This window comes from Ovis aries, chromosome 6 (assembly GCF_016772045.2).
Source record: "Ovis aries strain OAR_USU_Benz2616 breed Rambouillet chromosome 6, ARS-UI_Ramb_v3.0, whole genome shotgun sequence".
In the NCBI taxonomy this organism is placed as follows: Eukaryota; Metazoa; Chordata; class Mammalia; order Artiodactyla; family Bovidae; genus Ovis; species Ovis aries.
The window spans coordinates 59,427,748-59,445,099 of NC_056059.1; positions in this window are offsets into that span (position 1 = coordinate 59,427,748).

The following is a 17,352-nucleotide window of genomic DNA, read 5'->3' on the forward strand; positions in this document are numbered from 1 at the left end:
AGGCAAGACCCAAGGACAGTCGTTTGGGGATGACAGGCTGCTTATTTTGCCCAATTTACTTGTGCCTTGACTTCTCTTAGAATAACCTATGTAGAAATAATTGCTGTAACTTTAAAATAAAACATTTGTAAAATGCCATGTCGACTTAGAAAATCGTGTTCTAGCGAAAGGTGGGTAAATCGTTAAGGGCAAGACTTTTTAATTAAAGTGGGATCACAGGTAAAAATGTCTAGAAAATGAAAGGTTTCTGGTAAAACAAAGCGTTTCCAAGTTAACATTACAACTAGGTAGAAGTCGAGCTTCTTAAACTTTGCATCTTGAACTCTGTTTACTCAAATTCAGAGAGTTTTAAGTGGTATCTAACGAAGTTCACAGAAGTTCTAATGTGACCTAATGAAGTTCAGAGGCTGACTGTAACACAGGGTCTCTAATCTGTGGAACTTTAATCTGTGGAACACAAAGTCTCATATACTTGAGTGCACCCATGTGCACATATGTGTTTGAAAGTACAACTGTGTTTGAGAGCAGTATACTACAAAATTGTAATGGTTCAGAACATTACAAAATTATCAGCATTTGCTTTATAAAGTAAATTACAGGAAAATCAAGATGTTAGGATCTTTCATAGCTAGCTTTCAAGATAATCCCCAGTGATTACTGATTCTCAACTCTGGAAATAAGACTCCTTCAGCCTTTTGAAAAAGGGCTACTCTGACCTGTAAAATACAGCTGAAGATGTGTGACTTCTAAGGCTAGGTCATAAAGGCATTGATTGCAGCTTTCCACCTCATTGTCTTGGATTGCTTACTCTGGAGGAAGCAAGGTTCCATGCCACTCCACTCAAGCAGACTTATATTTGAAGACTCCAGGTGGACAGGAACAAGCCTCCACCAACAGCCTCATCAGTTTACCAGCTGCGTGAGTGAACTGCCTTGACTGGGCTCATCCTGCATCCCCAGTCTAGCATCAGATGACTGCATCCTTGCTTAATGTCTGCTTGCAATCTCATGAGAGATAGAAAGGACCAGCCCTGACCAGTGAGACAGGATCATACATGGGTTTTTGCCCTAAGTTCAACCTTTGAAAACTAAGCAGTGGAAGAGTCAAAAAGTATGTGTATAATTCTCCATATAAAGTAATTTGAAAAACAACATAGAATTCCCACCACAGTACTTAGAACATAATGAATAGATATTTGTTGAATGGACATATATAATTAAATGACAAAACAGTCTGGGAAATATTTGGAATAAATGTTGATAAATAAAAGGGTAATGTAATATATGAAGGACTCATACAAATCACTAAGAAAGATATTAATGCCTCTAATATGTGTATAGGTAAAGAGTATGAGTTAAACACAAAAAGATACAAATGACTTAATAGTTATTTGAAAATCTTCAATCTCAGTAGCAACAAAAAATGGAAGTTAATATTTCCTTTTTTAACTACAAATACTTTGGGAGTTTTGTAGTTTTTTGTTTTTTTTTTTTTTGGCAGGGAGATATTTTTAAATACAACTATCTAATATTGGTACTGTTGGCACTGCTGACGGTAAGTTGGCAGGTACATTTTGGAAATCAGCTGGCGATATATATCAAGTTCTCTAGAAGTTTCACATCCATTGACCAATTTTCACTACTGGAAAACTAATGAATTAGTTTTAAAAAGAGTAAGGTTATAAAGACGTGAATTACATATTAATACGATGGGCAAAAAAGAGGGAAATAACCTATATGAACAATGGTAATGGAAAGGATAATGTTCCATTGTATGTTCAGTTCAGTTCAGTCACTCAGTTGTGTCCGACTCTTTGCGATCCCATGAATCGCAGCACGCCAGGCCTCCCTGTCCATCACCATCTCCCGGAGTTCACTCAGACTCACGTCCATCGAGTCCGTGGTGCCAACCAGCCATCTCTCCTCTGTCGTCCCCTTCTCCTCCTGCCCCCAAACCCTCCCAGGATCAGAGTCTTTTCCAGTGAGTCAACTCTTCGCATGAGGTGGCCAAAGTACTGGAGCTTCAGCTTTAGCATCATTCCTTCCAAAGAAATCCCAGGGTTGACCTCCTTCAGAATGGACTGGTTGGATCTCCTTGCAGTCCAAGGGACTCGAAAGAGTCTTCTCCAACACCACAGTTCAAAAGCATCAATTCTTCGGCACTCAGCCTTCTTCACAGTCCAACTCTCACATCCATACATGACCACAGGAAAAACCATAGCCTTGACTAGACGGACCTTAGTCGGCAAAGTAATGTCTCTGCTTTTGAATATACTATCTAGGTTGGTCATAGCTTTTCCAAGGAGTAAGCGTCTCTTAATTTCATGGCTGCAGTCACCATCTGCAGTGATTTTGGAGCCCCAAAAAATAAAGTCTGACACTGTTTCCACTGTTTCCCATCTATTTCCCATGAAGTGATGGGACCAGATGCCATGATCTTCATTTTCTGAATGTTGAGCTTTAAGCCAACTTTTTCACTCTCCTCTTTCACTTTTATCAAGGGGCTTTTTAGTTCCTCTTCACTTTCTGCCATAAGGGTGGTGTCATCTGCATATCTAAGGTTATTGATATTTCTCCTGGCAATCTTGATTCCAGCTTGTGTTTCTTCCAGTCCAGCCTTTCTCATGATGTGCTCTGCATAGAAGTTAAATAAGCAGGATGACAATATACAGCCTTGATGTACTCCTTTTCCTATTTGGAACCAGTGTGTTGTTCCATGTCCACTTCTAACTGTTGCTTCCTGACCTGCATACAGATTTCTCAAGAGGCAGGTTAGGTGCTCTGGTATTCCCATCTCTTTCAGAATTTTCCACAGTTTATTGTGATCCACACAGTCAAAGGCTTTGGCATAGTCAATAAAGCAGAAATAGATGTTTTTTCTGGAACTCTCTTGCTTTTTCCATGATCCAGCAGATGTTGGCAATTTGATCTCTGGTTCCTCTGCCTTTTCTAAAACCAACTTGAACATAAGGGAGTTCACGGTTTACGTATTGCTGAAGCCTGGCTTGGAGAATTTTGAGCAGTACTTTACTAGCATGTGAGATGAGTACAATTGTGCGGTAGTTTGAGCATTCTTTTGCATTGCCTTTCTTTGGAATTGGAATGAAAACTGACTTTTGCAGTCCTGTGGCCACTGCTGAGTTTTCCAAATTTGCTGGCATATTGAGTGCAGCACTTTCACAGCATCGTCTTTCAGAATTTGAAACAGCTCAACTGGAATTCCATCACCTCCACTAGCTTTGTTTGTAGTGATGCTTTCTAAGGCCCACTTGACTTCACATTCTAGGATGTCTGGCTCTAGATTAGTGATCGCATCATCATGATTATCTGGGTCGTGAAGATCTTTTTTGTACAGTTCTTCCGTGTATTCTTGCCACCTCTTCTTAATATCTTCTGCTTCTGTTAGGTCCCTACCATTTCTGTCCTTTATCAAGCCCATCTTTGCATGAAATGTTCCCTTGGTATCTCCAATTTTCTTGAAGAGATTTCTAGTCTTTCCCATTCTGTTGTTTTCCTCTATTTCTTTGCATTGATCGCTGAAGAAGGCTTTCTTATCTCTTCTTGCTATTCTTTGGAACTCTGCATTCAGATGCTTATATCTTTCCTTTTGGCTTCTCTTCTTTTCACAGCTATTTGTAAGGCCTCCCCAGACAGCCATTTTGCTTTTTTGCATTTCTTTTCCATGGGGATGGTCTTGATCCCTGTGAAAAGGCAAAATGATAGGATACCAAAGAGGAACTCCCCAGGTCATTAGGTGCCCAATATGCTGCTGGAGATCAGTGGAGAAATAACCCCAGAAAGAATGAAGGGATGGAGCCAAAGCAAAAACAATACCCAGTTGTGGATGTGACTGGTGATAGAAGCAAGATCTGATGCTGTAAAGAGCAATATTGCATAGGAACCTGGAATGTCAGGTCCATGAATCAAGGCAAATTGGAAGTGGTCAAACAAGAGATGGCAAGGGTGAACGTTGACATTCTAGGAATCAGCGAACTACAATGGACTGGAATGGGTGAAATTAACTCAGATGACCATTATATCTACTACTGTGGGCAGGAATCCCTCAGAAGAAATGGAGTAGCCATCATGGTCAACAAGAGTCTGAAATGCAGTACTTGGATGCAATCTCAAAAATGACAGATGATCTCTGTTCGTCTCCAAGGCAAACCATTCAGTATCACAGTAATCCAAGTCTATGCCCCAACTAGTAATGCTGAAGAAGCTGAAGTTGAACGGTTCTATGAAGACCTACAAGACCTTTTAGAACTAACACCCAAAAAAGATGTCCTTTTCATTATAGGGGACTGGAATGCAAAAGTAGGAAGTCAAGAAACACCTGGAGTAACAGGCAAATTTGGCCTTGGAATGCGGAATGAAGCAGGGCAAAGACTAATAGAGTTTTGCCAAGAGACGCATTGGTCATAGCAAACACCCTCTTCCAACAACACAAGAGAAGACGCTACACATGGACATCACCAGATGGTCAACACCGAAATCAGATTGATTGTATTCTTTGCAGCCAAAGATGGAGAAGCTCTATACAGTCAACAAAAACAAGACCAGGAGCTGACTGTGGCTCAGATCATGAACTCCTTATTACCAAATTCAGACTCAAATTGAAGAAAGTAGGGAAAACCACTAGACCATTCAGGTATGACCTAAATCAAATCCCCTATGATTATACAGTGGAAGTGAGAAATAGATTTAAGGGCCTAGATCTGATAGATAGAGTGCCTGATGAACTATGGAATGAGGTTCGTGACATTGTATGTTAGGATCTAAAAAATATGAGGCTGGAAATAATTTAAAATGACTATAAGGAAGTTATTAACATTTTATGATGGAAAAAATCTAGAAATAATCTAAATGTACAATGGTAATGGAATGTATGAATAGTAAAATTATGTTTTAGGCATTAACAAACTTGAAGATATCTTCCTTTTCTGATCCAGACCTCCTCTGATTTTTGCATTAGAAGTAGAAAGTGTTTGTAATTCAAATATATATGCCCCATGTACTCATAAAGTATTCTGATAGATATTACTATAACTATTGGCATTGGTTATTCTGGGGTGGGGGTTATGAGAGTCTCCCTTATGATTTTTTACACTTTGTATGGTTTGAATTTTTTCATATCAATGCATTATTTTTTGCAGTTCAAAACATCGTTAGTGATTTTTTTCTTAAAAAAAAAGAAAGCAACAACTGTGGTTATGTTAGTCCACTCAGGCTCTCATAACAGAATAAGACAGACTGGATGTCTTAAACAATAGAAATTTATTTTCCTGAAGCTTTGGAGGTAGGAAATCCGGGAGATCAAGATCTGGCTTGCCGATGACCATCTTGCTTTGTCCTCACATGGCCTTTACTCTGTGCAGAGACAGTTCTGGTGTGTCTTTCTCTTCTTATATAAGGACATTATTCCTATTGGATTAGGGCTTGTCCTTATGACCTCATTTAACCTCACTTACCCACTTAAAGGGAGACTTCCCCTGTAGCTCAAATGGTAAAGAATATTCCTGTGAGGAAGGAGACCACGGTTTGATCCCTGGGTTGGGAAGTTTCCCTGGAGGAGGGAATAGCAATCCACTCCAGTATTCTCGCCTGGAGAATTCCATGGACAGAGAAGCCTGGCAGGCTACAGTCCATGGGGTCGCAAAGAGTCAGACACAACTGAGTGACTAACACATTATAAAACACACACCGTTAAAGATCCTGTCTCCACATAGTTACAATGAGGGTTAGGGCTTCAACATATGGACCTGAGTGGCCACAAGTCAGCTGTTAATTGGTTAAATATATATATAACTTAACATTTACCATTTTAACCATTTTTAAGGGTACAATTCTGTGGTATTAAATATATCCATCTTGTACAACTATTACCAACATCTATCTCATGAACATTTTCTCCTTTACCTATTAAAACTGTGCCTGTTATACTCTTAACTCCCCATTGCCCCTTCGTCCCATTCCATGGAAACCACCATTCTACTCACAATCTCTGTAAATTTGACTATTTTTAGTACTTCAAGTAAGTGGACTTGTTTAATATTTATCCTTTTATGACTGACATATTTCGCTTAGCATTATGTAAGGTCATCCATGTTATGTGTATATATATACACATACCATATTTGTTTATTCTTTCACCTGTTGATGAAAACTTGGCTTGCTTCTATATTTTGGCTACTGTGTATCACACTGTTGTGAACAGGGGTGTACAAATAAAGTTCAAGTCCCTCCTTTCAATTCTTTTGGGTATATACCCAGAAGGGAAATTACTGGGTCGTATGGTAATTCTATGTTTAATTTTTTGAGGAACTGTTTCACAGTGGCTGCATCACTTTACATTCCCACCAGCAGTGCCTGATGTTGTTGTTGTTCAGTTGCTAAGTCGTGTCCAGCTCTTTGTGACCCATGGACTGCAGCACGCCAGGCTTCCCTGTCTTTCACAGTCTCCCAGAGTTTGCCCAAACTCACGTCCATTGACTCGGTGATGCCATCCAGCCCTCTCACCCTCCGTTGTCCCCTTCTCCTCCTGCCTTCAATCTTTCCCAGCAACAGGGTCTTTTCCAGTGAGTGCGTGAGGATTTCAGTTTCCCCACATCCTCACCAACACTTATAACTTTTTTTTTTTTCAATATTAGCCATCCTAATGGGTGTGAGTTGCTGTTGCAATTTAGTTTTGATTTGTATTTCCCTGATAATTAGTGATGTTGAGTATCTTTTAATGTTCTAGTTATCAATTTGTATACCTTCTTCAGAGAATGGATTACTAAAGTCCTTTGCCCATTTTTTAATTGGGTGGGTTTTTTTTTTGTTGTTAAGTTGTAGGAGTTCTTTATATATTCTGCATATTAATCCATTATCAGGTATATGATTTATGATATTTTCTATCATTCTGTGACTTTCCTTTTCACTCTTTGATAATGTCCTTTACACAGAAGTTTCTAGTTTTGATGAAGTTCAGTTTATCTTTTATTTTTATGAAGTACAATTTATTTTTTCTTTTGTTGCCTATGTTTTTGGTGTCATATCCAAGAAATTATTACCAAATCCAAAGTCATGAAGCTTTTCACCTGTTTTCTTCTAAGATCTTTTCATAGTGTTTAGCTATAACATTAATCAATTTCCAGCTAATTTTTATATGTAGTGTATATATATATATAGTATACACTATATATACTATAGTATATATAGTGTATATAATTTATATATAGTGTATATATATATAGTATACACTATATATACACTATAGTATATATAGTGTATATAATTTATATATATAGTGTATATATATATATATATATAGGGTAAGGGTTGGACTTCACTCTTTTGCATTGGATATTCATTTTTCCCAGCATTTGTTAAAAAAACTATTCTTTCCCTATTGAAAGATCTTGGCACCCATGTCAAGAAGTTATTTTATTATATATGTGAGTTTTTTCCCTAGGTTCTCCATTCTATTACATTTGTGTATATATATCCATCTTTATGCCAGTACAACATTATTTTGACTACTGTAAGTTTTGAAATCAGGAAATGTGAGACTTTCAACTTTATTCTTTTCACTTTTAAGATTCGTTTGGCTAGTCATGGTCTCTGGAGATTCCATCTGAGTTTTAGGATAAATTTTTCTATTTCTGCAAACAAAGTGTCATTGAGATTTTGATAGGGATTGCATTGATCTGTAGTATCACTGGATAGTATTGATATCTTAATAATATAAGATCTTCCAATCTGTAAACACAGAATATCTTTCCATTTATTTGTGTATTTAATTTCTTTCAGCATTGTTTTCAGTGTATTAGTTTTTCACCTCCTTGGTTAAGTTTATTCCTAAATATTTTATTCTTTTTGATGCTCTTATAAATGGAATAGCTTTTTAATAAAGATTCTATGCTTTTTAAAATTTATTTCTACTCTTCATCTCTCCTGTTTGCTTCAAATATTCTTTCAGTTCACTATCATTTTATTAATTATAATTTTAATATACTAAAATTAAATTTTAAAAATTTAGTCAATTGTTTCCTATTTTCCTTTGAGACAGGTTTTTGGTTTTTTTTTACTTTGAAGCCTACAAGGTTATCTGGTTATCTTCAGTTCAGCAGGTATATGTGGAATACCCACTGTGTCTTTGGCTCTAGAGGAACATTTATGAATATGAAAACCCTGAGGGCTACAAAGAACATTCAGATCCAAACATTTAATAAATATTTAGTTCAAATTTCATCTAACTTTTCAATTATTTATTATATTTAAACAATTTATTTGGAATTAATTTTGGTCAACAATGCTTCTCAAGTTTTTTGAAAGTTAATGAGTCAGTTAAAGCCATTTTATTATTTGGGGTAAAACCCTCACTGTTAGCCAGTTGAAGTTGCTTACACAAATTTGGGAGAAATAGATCTTGAGAAAGTATGTTCACTTTTATAGGAATAAATCAAATTACTCCTATATTTTGAAGAGTTTACAATTTCACTGCCATCTTATTATTTCCTGAAGATAGAGAATATGAGTAGCATTTTCATAATTTAAAACTTCAAAGTGAAACATTCTACATATTTATTTTTTGCTACATAACAATTGATATATTGGCAATATTCTCTGTACCATTTTAAAGAAAGTTATAGAATAATTTTTCAAGAATTTGTGTAATAAAAATTGAAGAAGAGGACCAAGTGAGGGAAAATAAGGAAGACATCAGAAACTTTATGGGAAGAAAGAAAGATATTTAGTGTGAAGAAAATAAGAGGCAAACTGAGTTCTGACCTTGGGGATAATGTTTAATAATAAATGTGGAAAAGCAGCTGTGATAGCTTCTGTATGACTGCCAAGTGCCCTAAACATTTCTTTTTTTTAGAAGATATTGCTTATTTCATCCTCTGGAGCATGTTATACACACACACACAAGGAGATAATTGAGTTCTGGAATTCATTATGCTATGTCTATTTTTATCCCTCAATCTCCACCTTAACCGTCACAAATGTATTTCAGTCTTTCTCTAAAGTTTATCTAAAAGATATATCACCTTCTGCGATCAGGATATTATTTCTCCTAATGTGATGTTTAGGATTGTGAATTTTGAAGGAAACCTTCAAGATACAGGAGGATTTTAAGTGCTTCTATCCTATTCCTCAGAGAAGGCAATGGCACCCCACTCCAGTACTCTTGCCTGAAAAAAATCCCATGGACAGCAGAGCCTGATGGGCTGCCGTCTACGGGGTTGCACAGAGTTGGACACGACTGAACCAACTTAGCAGCAGCAGCATCCTATTCCTAACCATTATATTATCTATATGAGGAAATCCACAGACTTTTATTTTAGTTTCCATCACAATCCAAATGGCATACTAGCCAAGGTTGTAAGAATTAAAAGGAGGAGGAAATAGAATCATGGAGGGGTCAGTTACACAGGGCCCCTTCCATAGGCTACTTATTTAACTTTCCCTTAGTAGCAGAAACCAACTATCAATATATACACCTTAAATTCTAAGATGTGCTTTTTCTTATATTGTAACAAAGACGAATAATGGTAGATATGCAGACAGTACAAAAATCCTGAGACAGATTCCAAATGCAATTGTTAGAAATAATCTACCTGCCAAATTAATGGGGGAATAAAATTGATGAAAAGGTATTCTTTCCTAAAACAGGTTTTAATCTAGAATCAGCTCTGACTAGAATTCTTGTGGGTCTGGAAAGGAGGCTGTGCACTTTGAGGAGGAAGGGTAATTGGAAAGTTAACTAGGAATCCGGGATACTCTGGAATTTTCCAGTGTAATCTCTGGATAGGATTGTGGATCAGCGATAGCCCAGACAATTAAGTGGCACAGTATATGTGAAAATGGTTGGTTAAAAGTAATGAACTAGACTATTAAAAAGTCCAACCAATACTGAAATTTGTAAAATTTGTCTTATACATATATTTGAGAGTCACTACCAGAAGTGAGGCACTTACACTGCTAATTATATGAAACAGCATTGGAAAGGAGTCCAACCCATACTGTCGTTTATATCAGGGAATTTTCACTTTAAGTAAAATGAGATCTTGTTTTTGAGCTCGGAGCTAAGGATATACAGCTAAAGATAACACACTCATGTTTGAGAAGACATCAGCTTTTGGAATCTATCCCTTCCCCACTGGATCCAGTAAGAGGTACCAGTTAGGAAAATCAATGCTACCCTCACCATTATCCCCTTCCTCAGAAGGGGAAGACAATATAAGTGAAAGTTGCCCTTTGTGGGGAATGCAGTGTTCTAAGGTGAGGTTATTCTCTCTTGCTACATTATGAGAGAAGGCAGAGAATGTTTCCCTTCTCTTTGACTGAGGGGTCATTAAAAGAGTCATTAATAGGACGTCCCTGGTGGTCCAGTGGTTAAGACTCTGTGATTCCAATGCAGGGGATATCAGTTCAATCCATTGTGGGGGAACTAAGATCCCACATGCTGTGCATGTGGCCAAAAAAAAGAAATTAAAAAAAAATTTTTAATTGAAGGATAATTGCTTTACAGAATTTTGTGGTTTTCTGTCATACATCAACAAGAATCAGCCATAGGTATACCCATGTCCCCTTCCTCCCAGACCTTCCTCCCATCTCCCTTCCCACCCAACCCTTCAGCCTGTCACAGAGTTCCCTGTTTGAGTTCCCTGAGTCTTACAGCAAATTCTCATTGGCTATCTGTTTTACACATGGTATTGTAATTTTCTATGTTACTCTCTCCATACATCTCCCCTTCTTCTCCTCCCACCTTGTCCTTAGGTCTGTTCTCTATGTCTGTTTCTCCATTGCCGTCCTGAAAATAAATTCATCAGTGCCATTTCTTCAGATTCTGTATATATGTGTCAGTATATGATATTTATATTCCTCTTTCTGACTTACTTCACTGTGTATAATGGGCTCTAGTTTCATCCACCTCGTTAGAATAAATTCAAATGTGTTCCTTTGTATGGCTGAGTAGTATTCCATTGCATATATGTACCACCACTTCTTTATCCATTCATCTGTCAATGGACATCTAGGTTGCTTCCGTGTTCTAGCTATTATAAATAGAGCTGCAGTCAATATTGGGGTACATGTTTCTTTTTCAGTTTTTATTTCCTCAGGGTATATGCCTAGGAATGGGATTGCTAGGTCATATGGTGGTTTTATTCCTAGCTTTCTAAGGAATCTCCATACCATCTTCCATAGTGGCTTTATCAGTTTACATTCTCACCAACAATGCAAGAGTGTTCCCTGTTCTTCACACCCTCTCCAGCATTTATTGTTTGTAGACTTTTTGATGATGGCCATTCTGACTGGGCTTCCCTGGTGGCTCAGATAGTAAAGCATCTGCCTGCAATGCAGGAGACCTAGGTTTGATCCCTGGGTCAGGAAGATCCCCTGGAGAAGGAAATGGCAACCTACTCCAGTACTCTTGCCTGAAAATTCCATGGATGGAAGAGCCTGGTGGGCTACAGTCCATGGGGTCACAAAGAGTCGGACATGACTTCACTTTCACTTTCATTATGACAACTGTGAGGTGGTATCTCATTGTAGTTTTGATTGGCATTTCTCTGATAATAAGTGATGTTGAGCATCTTTTCATGTGCTTGTTAGCCATCTGTATGTCTTCTTTGGAGAAATGTCTCTTCAGGTCCCTTTCCCACTTTTTAATTGGATTATTTGCTTTTTTTGGTATTGAGTTGTATAAGCTGCTTGTATATCTTGGAAACTAATTATTTATCACTTGTTTCCCTTGCTATTATTTTCTTCCATTCTGAGGGTTGTCTTTTCACCTTGTTTATAGTTTCCTTTGTTGTGCAAAAGCTTTTAAGTTTAATGAGGTCCCACTTGTTTATTTTGTTTTTATTTCCATTACTCTAGGAGGTGGGTCATAGAACTTGCTTTGATTATGCCATTGAGTGTTCTGCCTATGTTCTCCTTTAAGAGTTTAATAGTTTCTGGTCTTACATTTAGGTCTTTAATCCATTTTGAGTTTATCTTTGTGTATGGTGTTAGGCAATGGCACCCCACTCCAGTACTCTTGCCTGGAAAATCCCATGGGCGGAGGAGCCTGGTAGGCTGCAGTTCATGGGGTCTTGAAGAGTCGGACACGACTGAGCAACTTCACTTTCACTTTTCATTTTTATGCATTGGAGAAGGAAATGGCAACCCACTCGAGTGTTCTTGCCTGGAGAATCCCAGGGACAGGGGAGCCTGGTGGGCTGCCGTCTATGGGGTCTCACAGAGTCAGACACGACTGAAGCAACTTAGCAGCAGCAGCAGCATGGTGTTAGGTGGTGATCTAATTTCCTTCTTTTGCATGTAGCTGTCCAGTTTTCCCAGCACCATTTATTAAAGAGGCTGTCTTTGCCCCATTGTATATTCTTGCCTCCTTTGTCAAAAATAAGGTATTCATGGGTGCATGGGTTTATCCCTGGGTTCTTTATCTTGTTCCATTGGTCTATATTTCTGTTTTTGTGCCAGTACCATACTGTCTTGATGACTGTAGCTTTGTAGTATAATCTGAAGTCAGGAAGGTTGATTCCTCCAGCTCCATTCTTCTTTCTCAAGACTGCTTTGGGTCTTCTGGGTCTTTTGTGTTTCCATATGAATTGTGAAATTTTTGTTCTAGTTCTGTGAAAAATGCCATCGGTAATTTGATAGGGATCACATTGAATCTGTAGATTTCATTTGGTAGTATAGTCATTTTCACAATATTGATTCTCAGAAACATGGAATATGTCTCCATCTATTTATGTCTTTGATTTAATTAAATCAAATTATTTTAAAATTAATTTTTAAAATTATTTTTTAATTAAAAAATCACTAGTAAAGTAGGGGTGCCTGAACCCTCTGAACTATTGTCAGCTTCAATGAGCTGAGAATTAAGGATAACCTCTGGACCAAAAGTTGCCAAGGCATTCTCCTGATGCTGCTAGGAAATAGAAAAAGAGACTGGAGAGAGTAGGTAAAACTGAAAGAGGGAGGTGTCAGCTAAATAGTGAGGTACTCTGTATTTCTACGATTTGGAATGATAAAAAGATCCCCAAGAGTTAAGTGGTACTGCATGATATAGCAGAGCCCAAGACAACAGCCTATGACCACTTGTATACACAAGTGTACATATGACGCATACCCATACCAGCTGTATATTATCTCCAGTTCAAGCAGTGAAAGAGAGTTCTGGGATTTCTAAATCTCAATTCCAAATTTTAGGGAGAGAAAAGCCAATTGGCCCAGCTTAGTTTATTTCTGGTCCAACTGGCTGGGGGCTGACAAGGGAATAACATGTGTGAGCAAACTCTTAGAGTAGGAGGTGCAGAAAAATTCATTTAAAGCAGAGAAAGGATGGAAAGGAAATGATAGACATCATGGCACCGTTATGTACAACCAATATTTTGATGGTAAAACCAAGATCATGAACATCACCCACTGTAGAAAGAAAACATTTTCCATTTCCTGCCCAAATCTTCCATTATGAGTTAAAAATCTCAAGGACAGAAAGAGAAAGTACTAATTTGGAATAACTGTAGTTTTAGTTAATCATTATGTAACTGACTTCCGGGCAAATGTTTCTTGGACCAGGAAGAAGGTTCACAGTCCACAAATAGTCATCATTGTCAACAAGGAAAACAAACACATATCAAGTGCTTGTAAAAGGTCAAGTTCTGCTGCTGCAATCTTGGTTCAGTTCAGTTAAACTGAGAGCCTTCTATGAGCAAATCATGGTGTGCAGTGCTATGCTGGTTCTGAGACAACTGGGAACCCACGTTAAAAATCTTAAGTACACAGCTTGAATTTTTACATATGTAAATACCCATGTGACCACCACCTAGATCAGGATATAAAATATTTCCAAAGATTCCCTCATTCCCCTTTCCATTCAATAAACTTAAACAGAGGAAAGTCTTTAAAGAAAAATTTACAGCCGAATGAGTTTCTGGGGAATGCAGAAAGGAAGAAAAGGAGAGCTGAGTTAGCTAGTATAAGACTGAGAAGTGGCCTAAAGTGTAACAATAGGACAACTTGTTTCCATAGTAACTTAAAAATATTCTAATAGAAAATTGCTACCTATGAAGTTTGTTGTAAGTGGTTTCAAGTATTTCAAGGATCAGCTAAATACAGTAGTTTCATAGATTTTAATTCAGTTTAAAAATCCAAATAAATCTGAGGAATTAAAATTCTTTAATTATTTGTGATTTTCTGAACATTTAATGTATCTTTAAAAAATTATTTATTTTTGGCTGCGTTACTTTGCCAACAAAGGGCTGTGTAGTCAAAGGTATAATTTTTCCAGTAGTCACGTATGGATATGAAAGTTGGACCATAATGGAGGCTGAATGCTGAAGAATTGATGCTTTTGAGCTGTGGTGATGGAGAAGACTCTTGGGAGTCTCTTGGACTGCAAGATCAAACCAGTCAATCCTAAAGGAAATCAGTCCTGAATATTCTTTAGAAGGACTGATGCTGAAGCTGAAGCTCCAGTACTTTGGCTACCTAATGCGAAGAGCTGACTTATTGAAAAAGACCCTGAAGCTGGGAAAGATTAAGGGCAGGAGGAGAAGGGGACAACAGAGGACAAGATGGTTGGATACCATCACTGACTCAATGAACATGAATCTGATCAAGCTCCGGGAGGTAGTGAAGGACAGGGGAATCTGGCATGCTGCAGTCCATGGGGTGGCAAAGAGCTGGACACGACTGAGCAACTGGACAAGGTCTTCATTTCTTTGCACAGGCTTTCTCTAGTTGTGGTGGGTGGGGGCTACTCTTTGTTGTAGTGCGTGGGTTTCTTATTGCAGTGGCATGGGCTCTAGGTTGTGCAGGCTTCTGTAGTTGTGGCATGTGGACTCAGTAACTGTGACTCCTGGGCTGCAGAGCACAGGCTCAGTAGTTGTGGCCCACAGGGTTAGTTGCTCTGAGGCATGTGGGATTTTCCAGGATCAGTGATTGAACCCATGTCTCCTGCATGGCAGATTCTTTACCGTTGAGCCACCAAGGAATCCCCAGTGGTTTTAAAAACTGGGTCATTATGATTGTTTATTATAGTTTTCTCTTTAATTTTGTCAAAATTGATCCATAACTTGTATTTATTCAAAAACATGTTTCTTGCTGGACATTTTTCATATCATAAATGGTATTTTAAAATGTATTTAACCATGCTTTTCACTACTCTATGAAGAGCTCATTGTTGATCATCCTAGGAATTAAGAGTTCAGTATATTATACTAGGGGCTTCCCAGGTGTCTCCGTGTAAAGAATCCACCGGCCAATGCAGGAGACACAGAAGATGCAGGTTCAGTCCTTGGGTCAAGAAGCCTGGTGGGCTATAGTCCATGGGGTCGCAAAGAGTTGCACACAACTGAGCACAAACACATATTATACTAGGTCTACAGATCAGTAACTGAATCAGAACTTTGAGAAGTTCTTTACGGTCTTTCAGAAGTTACGTGTTGCAACACTGTATTTCTGATTTTATATCCACTATTCTTTCCATGTGTGCCTGTTAAACTTACATTAACAATAATTAGTGTTCTGCTGGAACCAGCTCATACTTGCTCCTTCCCTATGAGAGCAAATTATGCCCATTTCTTTCCAAGTTCAGTAATGTCACATTGATAGTTTGAAACTAACACATTCAGAATATTTACACCATTCAGTTCAGTTCATTTGCTCAGTCATGTCCGACTCTTTGTGACCCTATGAATCGCAGCACGCCAGGCCTCCTTGTCCATCACCAATGCCCAGAGTTCACCCAAACACATGTGCATCGAGTCGGTGATGCCATCCAGCCATCTCATCCTGTCGTCCCCTTCTCCTGTCCCCAATCCCTCCCAGCATCAGGGTCTTTTCCAATGAGTCAACTCTTCGTATAAGGTGGCCAAAGTATTGGAGTTTCAGCCACAGCATCACTCCTTCCAATGAACACTCAGGACTGATCTCCTTTAGGATGGACTGGTTGGATTTCCTTGCAGTCCAAGGGACTCTCAAGAGTCTTCTCCAACACCACAGTTCAAAAGCGTCAATTTTTAGGCACTCAGCTTTCTTCACAGTCCAACTCTCACATCCATACATGACCACTGGAAAAACCGCAGCCTTGACTAGATAGACCTTTGTTGGCAAAGTCTAATATGCTATCTAGGTTGGTTATAACTTTCCTTCCAAGGAGTAAGCATCTTTTAATTCCATGGCTGTAATCACCATCTGCAGTGATTTTGGAGCCCCCAAAAATAAAGTCTGACACTGTTTCCACTGTTTCCCCATCTATTTCCCATGAAGTGATGGGACCAGATGCCATGATCTTAGTTTTCTGAATGTTGAGCTTTAAGCCAACTTTTTCACTCTCCTCTTTCACTTTCATCAAGAGGCTTTTAGTTCCTCTTCACTTTCTGCCATAAGGGTGGTGTCATCTGCATATCTGAGGTTACTGCTATTTCTCCCGGCAATCTTGATTCTAGCTTGTGCCTCTTCCAGTCCAGCGTTTCTCATGATGTACTCTGCATAGAAGTTAAATAAGCAGGGTGACAATATACAGCCTTAATGTACTCCTTTTCCTATTTGGAACCAGTCTGTTGTTCCATGTCCAGTTCTAACTGTTGCTTCCTGACCTGCATATAGGTTTCTCAAGAGGCAGGTCAGGTGGTCTGGTATTCCCATCTCTTTCAGAATTTTCCACAGTTTATTGTGATCCACACAGTCAAAGGCTTTGGCATATCAATAAAGCAGAAATAGATGTTTTTTCTGGAACTCTCTTGCTTTTTCCATGATCCAGCGGATGTTGGCAGTTTGATCTCTGGTTCCTCTGCCTTTCCTAAAACCAGCTTGAACATCTGGAAGTTCACGGTTCACATATTACTGAAGCCTGGCTTGGAGAATTTTGAGCATTACTTTACCAGTGTGTGAGATGAGTGCAATTGTGCAGTAGTTTGAGCATTCTTTGGCATTAGCTTTCTTTGGGATTGGAATGAAAACTGACCTTTTCCAGTCCTGTGGCCACTGCTGAGTTTTCCAAATTTGCTGTCATATTGAGTGCAGCACTTTCACAGCATCATCTTTCAGGATTTGAAATAGCTCGACTGGAATGCCATCACCTCCACTAGCTTTGTTTGTAGTGATGCTTCCTAAGGCCCACTTGACTTCACATTCCAGGATGTCTGGCTCTAGGTGAGTGATCACACCATCATGATTATCTTGGTCATGAAGATATTTTTTGTACAGTTCTTCTGTGTATTCTTGCCACCTCTTCTTAATATCTTCTGCTTCTGTTAGGTCCCTACCATTTCTGTCCTTTATCAAGCCCATCTTTGCATGAAATGTTCCCTTGGTATATCTAATTTTCTTAAGAGATCTCTAGTTTTCCCCA